Source organism: Tamandua tetradactyla, chromosome 4, assembly GCF_023851605.1.
Source record: "Tamandua tetradactyla isolate mTamTet1 chromosome 4, mTamTet1.pri, whole genome shotgun sequence".
NCBI lineage: Eukaryota > Metazoa > Chordata > Mammalia > Pilosa > Myrmecophagidae > Tamandua > Tamandua tetradactyla.
The window spans coordinates 29,817,403-29,832,810 of record NC_135330.1 but is presented as its reverse complement, the minus strand read 5'-3'; positions in this window follow the sequence as shown (position 1 = coordinate 29,832,810).

Here is a 15,408-nt window from a genome sequence, read left to right as displayed (position 1 = left end):
AACAATGTAAAAATAGGAAGTTTTTCCAGATAGAACACCACAACCACAAGAGTAGTCTCTTCCTACTCCATTGTTACCCCTGTATAGCCAGAGTCAACTAGTCTGAAGGAACCTTCCTGTGTGGATTCCCTGGTGACCAGGATTGGGACAAAAGGAGGGCGGTGACAATTGCCCACCAAGTCTTCACTGGGCAGTCAGTCCCATGGAAGTCAGAACAAAATGACAAAACAGGATGGAACTGGGCAGGTCTGCCAGAATGATCAAAGTCCACTGGGTCCCAGAAGTTCAATGACACCCCTAAAATTGGAGGAAAAATCTATTTGTGGTCTACAGCATTTACTAGATTTTTGATGGAGTCATACAAGTTAAATACCTGGCATCTGGTCCACCTCCCTCCATTTCTATTATGGGAGTGGAAGTTCTTGCTCGTGCTTGTCTGTACAGTGTGAGTAGAGCCCTCAGGGTTTCACCTGCCCTCATCCTCTCTCATCCCCTGTTGCCCACTAAGCCACCCCTGCCCTATTTCCTTAGCACAGGGGCACCTGGTACTGAACCCAAGAAAGGGAACCCTGCCAGACCCTGGCCCACTGGCCTAAGAAGTGATGCCTTCTGGACCCCTCCTGGATCCAGGAGATCAAGCTGCCATCCATTCCCAATCTTCAGCTCATATGAGGGGATGATTGGTCTTGCAAGAGCAGCTTCTGCAGGCCTGGATGACCCTCATTTTCACCAACAGAATCCCAGGGTGAGTGGCCCAGCCTTGTTCCCCTGTGAACTGACCAGGGCCTCTGAGATGGGCAACAGGACCGGAGGGCAGGACTTCTGGTAGAGACAACAGCCCAGTGGCTCTGCTGAGGTTGAGGAGTAACTCACCTCCCTTCCAGCCTCCTTGGAGAATTCACAAGCCAGGTTTAATGACAGTCTTCAGGACTCTTCAGAAGAGAGTCACCAGGATGATCAGGGGCCTGCAAATGGTCCTAGGGGTATGATAGAAGAGCTGAATTAGGCTGAAGAAGGGCAAGTTTGGAGGGTGAAGGGATGGTTTTCATTGGCCACTTTGTCTTCTGCCAGGAAAGCCTTGGGCTCGACAGTGAGTTTGGAAGCCAGGGCCATTTGCTTCTAGGTGGGATCAATGAGGTGAATCACAATCTCCCTTTGGTAGTTACTTCCGCCCAGGCAAGAGGGTCATTTTGTTAGAATGTCATATATACAGGCCCCGGTGGAAGCCTGGGGCATGGACAGAACGACCTCTTAAGTTCTGTTGTGAGTTTTCCTGCAGGGTCAAAGGGTCAGGACCCCTGGTGACAGACAATGTGGAGGGAAGGGTGGCAAACAGGATGACAATCAATGTGTGATGGCCACAGCAGCCAGGAAAGTGAAGGACAAGCCTAAGCTCTCCCAAAGGAGAATAATATGATATCAGACTAAAGCCTGAAACTAGGTACATGCTACAAAAGAAGGATAATCTGAATTAAGAATCTGGAGAGATGAAGCTGGACTAAGAAAGCAAGGAAGTTACAGGCTGGAGACAGCTTGTAAGGGGTAAGTTTTGTGAAGTCTTCTCTGGGGGGTAGCAGAATAAGGTGGTGGGGTAAGTTCAGCCTTAGGAACAAGGTAGCCCTGGGTTCCAACAACCCAGCCTCGCCACTTAATGGCTCTGTGGTGTTGAGCAAGCTGCTTCTCTTTTCTAAGCCTCAGTTTTTCAACTACAAAATGGGAGAAATATTGGGGGTTGAGAGAAACAAATCTGATGTTACATGTAAAGCTCATTACATAGTGTCTTTTTCTCAGAACGCACTCAATAAAACACATAATGATGACTGAGGTTGAGATGCTCATTCTTCCATCACTGCCTTTCCAGGACTTAAAACCAAAACATCCCAGTGTATTGGGTTAGAATCTGAGTCTGGAAGAATGTGGAAGACACAAAATAAGTGCAGGAAACAGAATGACTGGGTCACAGCAGACAGGGAGCTGAGGAGTGGAGGCCAGAAAGGCAGGTTGGGAAAGGTGTTGGGTGAATTTTAGTTAAATTTGAGAAGGGTAATTTGATCGACTATGGCTGAATTGGTAGAAAAATGAAATGCTGTAGCAGGGACTCCAGACTGAGCTCAAGCTAAGTGTCATTTTTTCTTTCCTTATGATAGAAGAGTTTATTATATTTAGAACTAGCCACACAGACTCTGTTAGGTAATCTGAATTCTGTGCTCAACATCCAGAGCATGCATCTCTCCCCTTCGGGCCTGGTCAGGGCAGGGTGTGGTCGAGTAGGGTTGTAGGCTTCTCCCCAGCTTGCTCAACCTGGTACCTGATCCACCATGAACACCAGCAGGGCATTGATCTCAGTTTTTGTCAATGTGGTCCATACTATGGTCAGGGGAATCAGATTTGGATCAAGGTGGCACTGGGCATTGTCTTCTGAGGCTGTTTTTGGGGTTGCAGTGTCTTGTGACACTGGAATATTGGTGACACATGGCTCTCTTTTTTCATGTGGCTATAGACTCTTTCAGCACAGCCCTTTTGACTTCAAAGCCTCTGCCTTGGCTTCAGTTTTGGGAAATGCAGAGGCTTCCTTCTTGCTTTTAGCACCATATTCATAGACATTCAAGAAGCCCTGGTGTAGCAGAACTGACATCTTGCCACCATGACAGATGGGAAGGGGAGGAGACTATCTCAAACACCCCTGGCCCAGCCCCACACCTGAGGACATGAAAGATGTCCACAGCTGAAACTGAAGGTGCTATTTTCCCAAGGACCTCTGTGAGGAGGGACAAATCATCCTCAAAGACAAAGGTTATCTCCCCCTGGCAGTGACCATGCAAAGCACCACTCTCTGATGGCTTCAATTCATTGATGATGGAGACAGGGTGGAAAAGATGGGAATACATTACAAGCTCATGTGAGATTTCTTTTGACGGTGGGTCTCCAAGCTGTGCACAAGGAAGACCTTGGAAGGGGAAGGGTCTGGATCCCTATAAGAGCCTAATAAGTATACGGAATGTGGTTCCATCAGTACCCACAGGCTTGGGGGGCCTGGGGACCCCTTAGGAAGCAAGTCGCCACAGGGTCTTCTTTTGGTTTCCCACCTAAAAAGAAATGAGGGCTAATGGCTATTACAGGGAAGAAGTAAATAAAGTCCATTAAACAAGTCAACTGAACAAGTCCATTCACTGGTCACTTGTTTTCTTTTTAGGCTGTGCTTCCATCCCGACCATTATGGTCATCAATAAAGTTGTAATGGGGGTTGAACTTCACAGCTCTGACAGTTTATACTAGGGAACTTACAACCGCTGACTTTTGTGAGTTAGACCAGCGGGTCCTCCTGCCCCAACCCAGCATCCTTCCAATGGGCCTTTGCCTGGTCCCGTCACCACGAGAATCTTTGCCCAATCTCTTTTTCTCTACCAAATTGCACAAGTAGTAAGTCTAATTCAGAGTAGTTATTTGGTGAGACTTTCCTTCTACTAACCTCTTACCAAAAGCCAAGATCTAATATTAGGCTCAAGAAACTATGACAAGGGGCTCAGAGTCCAGTAGAAGATTAAAAGTCCTTATGTCCAGGTTCTGCTCCCAGACTCTGGCCTTGATTCCTGGAATGCACTTGGGATCCTGACGGGTGACCTGAAATGATCTAGGTCTGTTTTCCTAGGGCTTCTGAGTTTCCCAGTAGGGGACCTCATAGACGATCGGGGGAGCCTGGTGATGCCCCTGGACCAACCATAATGACATCAGTCACTAAAGTAAGAGCAAACTTAACCAAAGTACAAATAAAAGAATAATAAGCACTTCTCTAATTGCTCTTTCCTACCGCGAGCAATGGGCATATTCATATAAAGTGCCCGGGTCACCCACAGATGCCACACTCTGCATGGGGACAAGAAGAGGCAGTTTTCCCTCTCTCCACCAGCGAGCCCAGTACCCAGGTGTTTGTAAGTCAAGTCAGGAAAAATGGAAAGAGCTGTGGACAAACAGAGACCAACTTAAAATTTCCAGGCATGTCTCTCTCTGCAGTTATTGTCTTATCAAAGATTTATATCTGTCTCATAAGTATCTTTAAATCCTTGGTCTCTTGTGAAGCCTAAAACCAAGAGTTGACATTTCTTCAATGTAAATAGGAAATATTACAGAACGAGTTTAGGTCGGTTTTTTAAAAAATTGCTTTCTTGACTTCTGACCCTGCAGTCTTGCTGACTACTTAATTCTACTTGCCAATGTTCAGAAACAAGCCTGTGATTTCTCTCATAGCCACAGTAGCTTCGATATGACACTGGGGTGGGGAGGGTAAAACAAACCTTCCACCCTTCCAAATAGTGGCACAGGTCTTCTCGTGCTGGGTTACAAAATAGATCCCAATTTTCTAGGGGGAGGGAGGATGGGTCTTGGTAAGACTCACATGGGCATGGGACGTGCAGAATCCCTCACCTATAAATGATTCACATTCACAACTCCCTTGTCAAACAGGGGCTTGGCACATGGGAGGCCAAGGTCAGTGTTGGGAGCCTGACCTCTGGGCCAGTTGCCAGGCACAGATTAATCTGTGATGTCTTCAGGATGGTTCTGCTGGCATTGCCTGTCACCCTTTATTGAACAGTTACCCTGTGCAGGATGCTGTAAAGCATCATAGAAACATCTCTTATACAGCTCACAGCTCTGTGAGGTTGGTACCACTAACCCTGAGTAATAAGGCAAACACTGAAGGTCACATTGCCTTATGGCTGCAGGGGACTGTAGTGCTAGGAGATTACCTGGGAACTGAGCCCCACCTGTGGCCACCCAGGAGCCCAGTGTACATTCAGGTTTTCATACCTGTGGCATGGAGCATGGATTCCAGAGGATGGGGATGGGGTGTGCAAGTGTGTGTGTGTGTGTGTGTGTGTGTGTGTGTGTGTGTGTAGCAGAGGTGGAAGCTCAGCAGTGGGAACAGGATGAGGTCTGGGGTCAGGGGAGTGTGGAAATGGGATGAAGAGAAGCGGGCACCCTTTATTTCCCTTTTCTTCCTCTTCTCCGTCTCCCTTAAGCCCTCTCAATTTTCCTCTCCTTATCTCAATTCTCCCTCTTCCCTCCTTTTCTCAGTCTTCTTCATCCTTCAACTGCTGCCCCTGCCTTGGGCTGACACCAGAGTGAAATGAAAGTCAGGGGCCCATGGCCTTGAGGCTGAGGGTAGGAGGCAGGGTGGGAGGGAGAGTTCTCCTACACCTGGGGAGGCCAGCTCACGGCTCTTGTGTCCTGTGCCACCTCAGGCAGGAATTGCAAATTCACAAGGACACATCTTCACAGTGGGGTACCCATCAGATTATGCTGAGATTAGGTGCTCCTCCTTTGAAAAGGGCAGGCCTGGGCTGGCCAGCTTCTGGAAACTCACAGGGAACCTTTCAGGTTGGTAAAGCAGATAAAAAGCAAGGACACAAAAAGGGGAGGAAGAAGAAGGAAGTGAGCCTAGGATCCAGGACTAGCAAAGAGCAAAAACAGCAGGAAGTCCCTGTTGGTTGCCTAGTCCTCACTCTGGTCCGCCCCCAAAAGAACCAATGAAAAGTGCAGCTTGTCTGTCCCTAAGTGTGACCAAAGGGGGAAGGGCCCCTTCAAGTCCTTATAATATAGGAATCCCAACATCGGGGGATGCTTCTCCTCCCTTGGAGAATGCCTGTGCTCACCCTCTTGGAACTCACCTTCGCTGCACATTAAACTTTCCTTGGCTGTACACACTGACCAGACCTTAAATTCTTCCTGTGACTAAGTCAAGAGCCCTCACGGCAGCAGCCTCCTGATTGAGGTCTCCACCTCTCCAGGAACTCTCTGGCATCACAAAGTGTAAGTGTGTGTATGCATGGGTTATTGCATGTCTATGTGCATGTGTGCACACACGTGTCTATAGGAGGATAGTTAACTTCCTCACATACAAACTCACCAAAGCTTACCCTTACATGTGGAGCTCACCAGGTCAACACCTTGCACACATGAGACATTCAGTTTACACACTGACTTGCAGCAATATTGCACAAAGTGAGAGGCACCTATGGACTGAGAACTAAGGAAATGCATCCGTTTCTTAGCTTTCATGAGGAAAAGCCTCTTCATTCTCCATCTGCCCAAATTTTAAGGTATTCAGATTTCTGTGCCTCCATAAGGGAGAGAATCACTGTCCCGGGAGTGCCTGTTTCCTCGTCTGTTATTAGACTGTGAGCTCCAGCAGGGCAAGGCTGTCTGTCCTCATTACTGTACCTCCAGGGCTTGGGGCACAGAGTAGGAGCTCAGCAAGTCATTAATGGAAAAATGTCAGGCTCTCCCCCCTCAGCTTTTTCCTCTTCCCTTCCTGTCCCCACCTTCTCAGCCTTCTCTCCCCCAAGTTCAAGGACTGAGATTATATTTTTGTCTTTTGCTTTCTTCCTCCTTGTTCCCAGGCTATACAGTCAACAGTGAAGTGCTGGGTGGCTTTTGGACATGCACCGGAAAGGAGGAGAGCAGTGGAGACCTTGTTTTCCCCTCTGCCCAGACTGTTGAGGGCTCTGAGCTTGTGTTCTTGAGGAGCTGGTATCTCAGGGCTAAGAAGGCTACTGAGAGGAGGGGCTATTTCTGGATCAGAGGAGAGAGCTGCTGAGGCTGGCTGGGAGGGTATTTATAGAGCCAGCCTTGGAGAGGAGGGATGCGCAAATCCCTGGAACTTTGCCCTGGTTAGAAGTTTCTAAAAATAGATCGGTGTGGCCTCTGGTATGAGACAAGGTACATTAATTCTTTTTAAATTAGAATTTCCTTTTGATAAATGCTAAGCAATTTTCTCAGTGCTATTTCTTCCTTCTCCCCTCACCATCTCACTCCATCCTGTACTAGTCTCAGTTATTGGTGGGTAATAACCCACTACCAGGGAAACTGAGGCAGCAAGCAGATAAGTGACTTGCGTAGGGGTTCTCAGCATCTCTGTAACATGCTCAGTCAAGGGCTAGTATCAGCAGCAGGTGGAAGAAAGGAGAAGGCAACTAACAGTTCGAATACCTGTGCCAAGTAACATACACCATGGCGTTTCATCCTTATAGCATTCCTATGAAGTAGGTGTTATTATGCCATTTCACAGATGAGGAAACTAAGACTGACTTGTAGAAGATCATTCTAAATTGGTGGAGTTCAGATGCTGTTCACCCAGCCTAGCCTAAGGGACTAGGGAAAAAGGCAAGTCAATAGTGGTACTTGGACCCCAATTTAAGATGTGGATTTGGGATCATTATCCCCAAACTAATGGGCTGTAAGACCATATTTGTATTGCTCCTCTCTCTCATCTTTCCCCTTGAAATGAGAACAATTTCTGCAAACCAGGTCTGAGTGGACTGGACATAGTTTCTAGGGGTGAACAGGTCCTCTCCTTCCCCCAAATGTGGGACCCCTCTCAGTATGTTGTGAAATTCCACCTATCCATCACCCTTGACTAAATGAATACAACAAATGGATGGATATTTGTTGAGCCCTATCATGTGCTTATCGCCATGATTTCCCTTGCTCCGTCTCATCATCTCTACAACCCTGAGAGATAAGTGTTTTTCTCTTTTATTCTCAAAGGAGAAAACCCAGACTTGGAAAAGTTACCTGCTCAATGCCCTACAGATATAGTAAGAGGTTCAGTCAAGATTCCAGCCTTTGGAACCTATCTGCCCTGGTTAGTGCCTATTGACTTCTTGGCTCTGGCTACATCTGGAGGCAGTGAGCCAGCCCAGAAGCTGCCTGTTTAACTAGGGTTTTCTTTGCTTCTCAATTGACTGCACCACATCTGACAGCAATAACTGTGCAGTAGGTAACAGAATTTGATGGCTAAGGTGACCCTGGCTCTGCTGAGCCACAGCCCTTCTATACCTATTCTGGAGCACGTGTCATCTTTCAGCTCAGGCTCGTAGGTGGCATCAAGCTCCTCAGCATCTGAACATGAAACTGAGAGGCTGGGCTGTTCTAAGGAGTCAGTGGGCAGCTCTTGCACTTTTTCTGGGAAGGCAGGAGCAGGAGACCAGGTGGGTAGGACACACCCACGAGAAAGTGGACCTGGAGCTTGCACCTTCTCCTGCTGGGAATGTTCCAACCCATCCTTTCTGATGACTTAAACTCTATTCATCTTTCAAGAGACTGTATGACTCCCCATCTTTATGGAAAACTCATTTCTCTCTTTCTCACCATACCAGAGTATATATATGTGCTCCTCACATTCTGGAACTAAAAAAGCGAATGAACTTTAGAGTGCATAGTCCTGACCTACTAAGCAATTCCAAATTCCTTCTGCATAATCCTCAACTACGTTCCTCCTCCGCTTGGTCCATTACCTCTCAAAGTAGCCCATTTTGGGGTAGAGCCATAAGCATCCAAGCATCTTTCCACTCTTTGAGCAGAAATACGTCTCCTGGTAACGGGTCCTGACCTCTGTAATTGGACCATGGGCAGCCTTTAGATATGTGATGATAGCTGTCAGGGCCTCCTAAGTCTTTCCTTCTCCAGGAAAAACTGGGAGACCCTCATGTGACATGGCCTCCAGACACGGCATCGTCTCTGAACAGTCCCTCCGAAATAGGAGGGAGGTGGTGAGGATGCATGTTTTCAGCAAGTACAGAAAGCAAAACCCAAGTAGTGTGTATCTGAGAGGCTGTACCTTCAGAGGACAGTGCCAAATGGGGCTATTTGCAGTTGTATTGGAACATACAAATTCAAAATGTTTAAATGACATCATTTTAGCAGTAACTCATAGAACAACAAGATAGTCTTCATTACCCTTGAAAAAATTACCAAGACTCATGAAAAGCAAATTCATGCTTCAATATATTCAAATTAATCAACGATTGTTTTAAAAACCCTTTTCTTGCTAGCATATTGCATCTGCTGGGCTGGAGGCTTTGTTTTATAGAATGGGGTACATGCGGAATTGCTGTGATCCCAGTCCTCCAGTTTAAGCCATGATCTGAATTATGACACCTGAAAAACCACCCAAGGTTCAGGCAGGATTGGTAGGAGATACACATCTGGGTCTTCCAGGGAGAAGCAAGTGTGAGAGAAACTTGAACAGGGGGTGTGGGAATCAGAGGTAGGGGTGAGGGAAGAAGGATTGTGCAGGTCCTACTGCAAACTGCATGTATTTATGTCCAGTGGCACAATGAACCCTCAAACCGTTACAATGAGGGAATTACTATTACTCCTATTTTATAAATAAGGAATCTCAGACTCGGTAAGACCAAAGAAAAAGCTTATCGCATATCTGTTTACCCCAAATCCATGCTCTTTCTGCTGTAATGCTTTCTCGTTCATTCTATTCTTTTCTTTTTCATGAATGAAAATCTGGGGTCCCCCCGAGATTGTGTGGTCCCTAAGCCTTGGATCACACCCCTTTCTAGCTCCAAGCCTCCCACCCCACCTGACGGACAGGGCCGGCTTGCCAGGGGCACTTGGGAAAACGCGCCCAAGTGAGCTGCACTGGTTCTGAGCGCTGCCCCATCCACTGGGACTTACAGTGAGAGAAAGCAAGGATTGTGCTTTGTGCCTCATCCTGCTGTGCTGTGACCACAGACCCCACGGGCTCTCCCAGCTGCCCTGCACCCCTGGAGGTGGGAGGCATGGCCCTTTTTCCTTCCCTCCCAGGGCCCTGGGGTTCAAGGCCTCCTTTCCTTAATTAGACAAAGGAGGAATATCACCTGGTCCTCTAGGACGTTGAGAGGAGGCTCTTTAAAGCAAGGTACTGGGTATAGTGGCATCGTTATTAGGATTATTATTAACAGTCATGATAATTTTAGCAGCCACTGATTTTACTGGGGTTCCACTGTCACTCAGAAGGAGTCTCGCAAAACTTACCTCGCTTTGGAGTCTTCAGCTCCCTGCGCTCTTTGCTTGTGGAAATGAGTTGAATTGTTCAGGCGCTCTCGCTGCGGCTTGGCAGGATCATGACCAAACTTCACAGTAGAAAGCGGGTTTAACAGTCAGATCCATTTTCCTCTGTGTGGAGTTTCTTTTCCCTTCTTTTCTCTTCCCTGTCCTCACCTGTCAGCGCAGAGCTCACCTCGGTGGGTGGCGTGTTTGCTGTGATTCAGAGAAGAGAGCAGGTGGCGGCCGGGAGCCAGCGATTTTTGCATCTGCCCCAGCAGAGCCGATGGAAGATCCTGCCACTTGAATGTCCCCATAACCCCAGTGGAACAAGAGCATGGGGTCGCTAGGGTGGGGTACCCGACGGCAGGAAGTTAGAGCTGAAGGAGGAGTCGGGGTGCAAGGGATCAGGCGCTACAAGAACATAACAGTTTAGAGCGGAGTTTCCAAACTCAAGTATAAATTGCAATCTACTCTGATAAAAATGCACATTTCTGGGCCTCACCGTGGATGTGCTGCCAACAATAACAGCTAATGCTGTGTACTGCTTCCTTTGCCAAGGGCGGTTCCCAGAGTTTTAGAGAATGAACTCATTTAGTCGGGATGATTACCCCCACGGAGTATTACCTCCATTTCCCAGATGCGGAGACTGTGGCATAGAGGGATTTAGGAACGTGTCAGGGGGCAGGACCAGACTATGAAGACTCAAGCCTGTCCTCTTTTAAACGGCGTTTCTAACACGTGCAGGCGTTTCTCTTGCAGGTGGTCTGGGGACCACACGGGGTCTGAGCTCTGACCGGCAGGTGCTCAGCCAGCCCAGTCCGCCTCCCACACCACCGAGCCCTCTGGTGACTTATCTCCCTGTAAAATGCCCAATGGCCCCATGTCCTCAGGCTCCTAATCTGTGCAGTAACATAGTAGAAGCAGCCAGGAGGGGGCCAAGTCACGTCCATCTGACGATCATCTTCGTCAACACTGATGCTCTTCATCAAACCACTGAGAGCCTGAACTTTGCACTGTGGACACAGAAGAATTAGACTCGTTCCTTGGATTCGTATGGAGGTGTCAGGGAATGCTCAATAAATGAAACCAACTCAAGTCCATCGTCACAGACAGCGTAAACTCTAAGCTCTCGTGAGTGGCTTATACGGTCTACCCTCTGGTCTCTTTACCTTACTAATCTCAGCCTCAGACTCCTCGATGCATGCTTTATATGTTAGTCCAGGTTCCCCAAATGCAGGTCATTTGCATACCCTCTTCAAGGATTTTAATCACATCTGAGCACCACCTGCACAATTGTTTAATATTGAATTTAATTTTCAGGTACTAAAAATGTTCTTAATAAATACTTAATATTTTTTAATTGACTTACTTTTTTTTTTTTACTTAGAAGTAATTATTTTAAATGAAAAATGTTGGTCTACTTAACATTTTTCCTAGTGCACAATAAAACATGTCCTAAGTGTAGAATCCAGCGAAGGGTGAAATCCTACCATTCAACCGTCCCCCAAACTCCAGTAAAACCAGGGCAGGCCCACTAAGGGCAGAGGCCCAGCTGAAGAAAGTCAGAACTGAAGGAGGAGTGGAGGGGGCGCATCCTTGTACCAGCTGGAGTCATCTCAAGAACACGTTCCGTTCTTTGGCAAACACTGCTTGGTCCACGCCATCCTGTCTGTGGTTTGGGAACAATCTACATTATTCTATTCTTCTGAGTCTTTGCAGACCCTGTTTGGTCTTCCCACCTGTCTGCCTGAGGAACTTCCACTTTTCCTTGAGATTGTTCCGATGTGACCTCTTGGTGATGAAATCCTGGTAACCCCCCGAAAGAGTCGTTCTGCCCATTTGTGCCCCCAGAGTGCTTCGTCCATGCCACCCTGCTCTGTGAGGAGGTCAGGGATTGAGGACCGTCTTCTTCAGTGCCCAGTGCCTAGCAGAGTTTATTAAAAGTTAATGATAATTTTTGGAATGGTTACTATGTGCCAGGGTCTTTGCGAAAAGGTTTGTGTATGTTACCTCACTTAATCCTTGCAAAAAAAGTTTTTATCCCCTTTTTACAAATAAAGGAACTGAGGCTTAGAGAGTTAAAAGTACTTACCCAACATCATGCAGAAAGTACAGTGGAGATTCAAACCTAGAGCTGCTGAATTGCGGGGCCTGCCCATCTAAGTACCACCCTATCCATTCACAAATACTTGGTGAAGGAGTGATTGGAACAAAGGAATGAACGAATGGTAGGACTCAAAATGGAGTACTCTAGGTTTGTGCATATCCAACCTGAATGACTGACCATATGCTGACCCTGATTCTTTAGGTGAGAGGTAATTGTAGGGATGAATTAAGAATGGAAAATAATAAGCCTCAATTTAAGATTTCTGCTAATGGTCCAGATTTTGTGAGCCATGGCAAATGAGAGGAAGCAAACGCTGAAAGTAGTTGCTTCTCTTACCCCCGGCCTCAGCTCTAGACAATGAGCTCCTTGAGAGCAGGGCATGTTTTGTGTCCTTAGTGACCAGCTGTTCCTGGAAATAAGTGGGTGCTCAGGGGATATCCACACAATTTGTTCATTAAGTCTGAGGTCATTCATTCATTCAGGGTAGGCAGTTCTTGGTTTCATCATCTGCTTTTGCAGACGGCTCGATGTTCCCAACTCTCAATGGAGCCTCTTTTCTCAGAGAGAGAAACCCAGTACCCTGGCTGCAGTGTGAACTTCCCTCCTCTACCCCTCCCGTTTCCTCCACTGTAGAATCCAGCGGTTAAACTGAATACCTGAAGTCCCCTCCAGCTACGATGTTTGTAAGCTAGAGTGCAGCCACCCGTGGACCCTGCAGACCCCACTCTCTGAGACACAACTGCTGGCCTTCCAGAACCGGGCTGGGAACACTAATACCCCGTCCCTGGGCCCCCCGTGTCTGGCAGGTGACTCCTGGCACAGCTGGGAGAGAGAGCTGCTTCTTCTGCCGGGACTTCAGGCACTGGAAATTATTCAGGAATAACAAACAAGCCAGAAACATTTGCATAAGGGATCACGCAGAACAATGCATGTTATTTAAACCATCTCTGGTTGGCAACAGAAGCCAAAAGCAGCTGAGATAAATCTGCAATGCAAATCTGCTTTTTTTGGAGTTGAGCCTCAGCTCTTTGGGAGTGTGTGTGTGTGTGTGTGTGTGTGTGTGTGTGTGTGTGTGTGTGTGTTTGGGGGGGTGTCAGTGTAAGAGACAGGGAGAAAAAGAGCCTCATTTTTTCTATACACCCTCCCCTCCTCCCAACCACACTTTTCTCTGCCTGCCTTTCTCTTGCTCACGTACATTTTCTCATTTCTCTCCTCCCTCCCTTCTTCAGAGATTAATGGAAACAATTTGTCTTCTAATGTGACTGTAGCTTATGAATTCTTTGTCTCACTCTAATCCTTTAAATTATCCACATAATAAAATATGTATACAGTGATTTCAGGTCATAATTTGATCTTCTAGAGAAAGTGGGGAGGGGTTGAAGCGAGTTGTTCTCATAGGTTGTTTCTCTCCATTTGTCTTTATTTGTCATTTTCTTTTATTGCTTAATGAGCTCTCCCTTGCTCCCCTCTGCCCCTATGCCCCCCCGATCCTCTTAAACTCTGGGTCACGAGAAGAAGCACTGCTGAACTCAGGAGGTTGGAGGCAGCCCCGAAGGGCTGTGAGATGAGCCTGGCCTCCCACCCTCACGTCCTGACCTCGGGGCAGGAAGCTGGTCTCCCTCCTGACAGCAGAGGGCGTGGCCTCGCCTGCACAGGGCGACTGACTCTGGGGAACCAGGCTGAGGGCTGATGGGCTTGAGCTGCCTAAGGTCCAAAGGGGCTTTAAAAACCTGGTCTCCACAGTCTGTGGGTATCAGAGGGATTGCAATGCACCGTCCCACGGGTCTGGGTGTTGCCTCATCTGAATTTCAAAATGGTAACTCCCTGCAAAATATGCCCTCCCCCCAGCAGTTTTGGGAGAGTGTCCAGCGAACCTCAATGTCGGTCTTCCAGGATGCCCCACGTAGATTCCGGCGGCCCTCCAAGTCATTTAAGGATGTGTTCCTATGGCCCACCCCGAGAGAGATGATTCTGGTACCCGGCCCTCCCACCCCACAGCCCACAGTGCGCCAGGGGGAAGGTGGGGAAGGCGCCTCAGAGCTCAGGGCGCAGTTAGGGCTGCATCTGCCCGAGGGCACCTGCTAAGGCATGAGAGGAAGCGCGGTGCCACGGGGCCCACCCAAGGGCCGGGCAGCGCCTGCCTGGAAGGAGATGTGCCGAAGCATCAAAGAGCAGGGCCTGGCCAGACGCTCATCACCTCTCCGATTTGCACACTGTGTTCTGGGCCCCACAGCAGCCCTGCCTGAGCTCCAGGGGCTCAGGGCGACCCGGTGAGAAGCGCGCCTTGCGGGCCTGTCCTCAGACCCCACGCTGCGGGTGCGGGGCACACACGCTCGTCCAGTGGGCAGCGGCCCGGGGTGAGTGCCTGGGGCGGATCCGTCCTGCCGCCTGCCCGGTGTGCAGAGCCACTTCCTCAGCCTCCTTCACCAATGCCTCCGTCTCCAGTAACACCCCCACAGGCACCCCACTCTGCCGTCAACATACCCTCTCCTGAAACAGAGGAAAAATGATTGTCCAGTTTCATGCTTGGTGGGGGCTGTCGAGGGATTTAGGGGGGCCCAGTGGGCCTGGTGGTTGGTTGGGGAAGAGAAGTGAGGACGGAAATGGGGAGGAGTCGGAGGTTCTCAGGGGTAGTCTGGAAGGTCTTTGAGCTGGTGAGCTCAGGATTAGAGAAGGGAGCTGCGGGAGCAGGAGGCCTGAGGCAGCAGCGGGTGCATCTCTGGGCGGGGATAAGAAGGTGGCAATTGGGACACCGTGCCACCGCCCTGAGGTCCGAAACCCTCTGAAGTCCGAAAACACCGCACCCCAAGGGCGTGGGAGAAGGGGCTGTGGGCCGTGGTATACGCAGAGCACTTGGCAAACAGCAAGGAGCTGAGCAAGTGAAAGATGCGTCACAGAGTGAGGGCGGTGGCGTCGGGAGGGAAAGGCGGCGGCAGATGGGTCAGACATTTTGCAGGAGATCTGATTGGATTTGGGAACAAGGGAGAGGACGGGGTGAATTCAGTGGTGGGAGGGGTGCATGGCAGCAGAGGCTGGGCTTTCGACAGAGAATGGAGGGTAGGGGGCAGGGAGCTCCCCCCCCCCCCACCCCGGGGATGTTGATGACCTTAGAGTTAGACATTTCTATCAGAAACTGTATTTAGAAAGAGACACCCAAACAGGTTCGTATTGCAGTTCAGATCAGGCCCCCCGAATTGCTGCTGGGAGCCTGATGATCGAATGACAATAGCTAAGGGCAGGAGGGGCTGGTGGTGCCTCAGTTCCTGCAGGGGACTCCCTGGTGGCTGCAGGCCCCTGGGTGTGATGGGGCTGTGAGAAGAACAGATCAGCTGAGCGCCCCAGACCCCTGGAAGTCGTGCCCTGGAGAAAGTCTGCAGAGTGAGCACAGCTCAAGGACCTGGCAACCTGGAAAGAAGAAAGGTCCAGACTCCCTCAGGCATGGGACCCCGCAGGGCTAAAAAGTGTGCCCTGGAGGGCAAGTA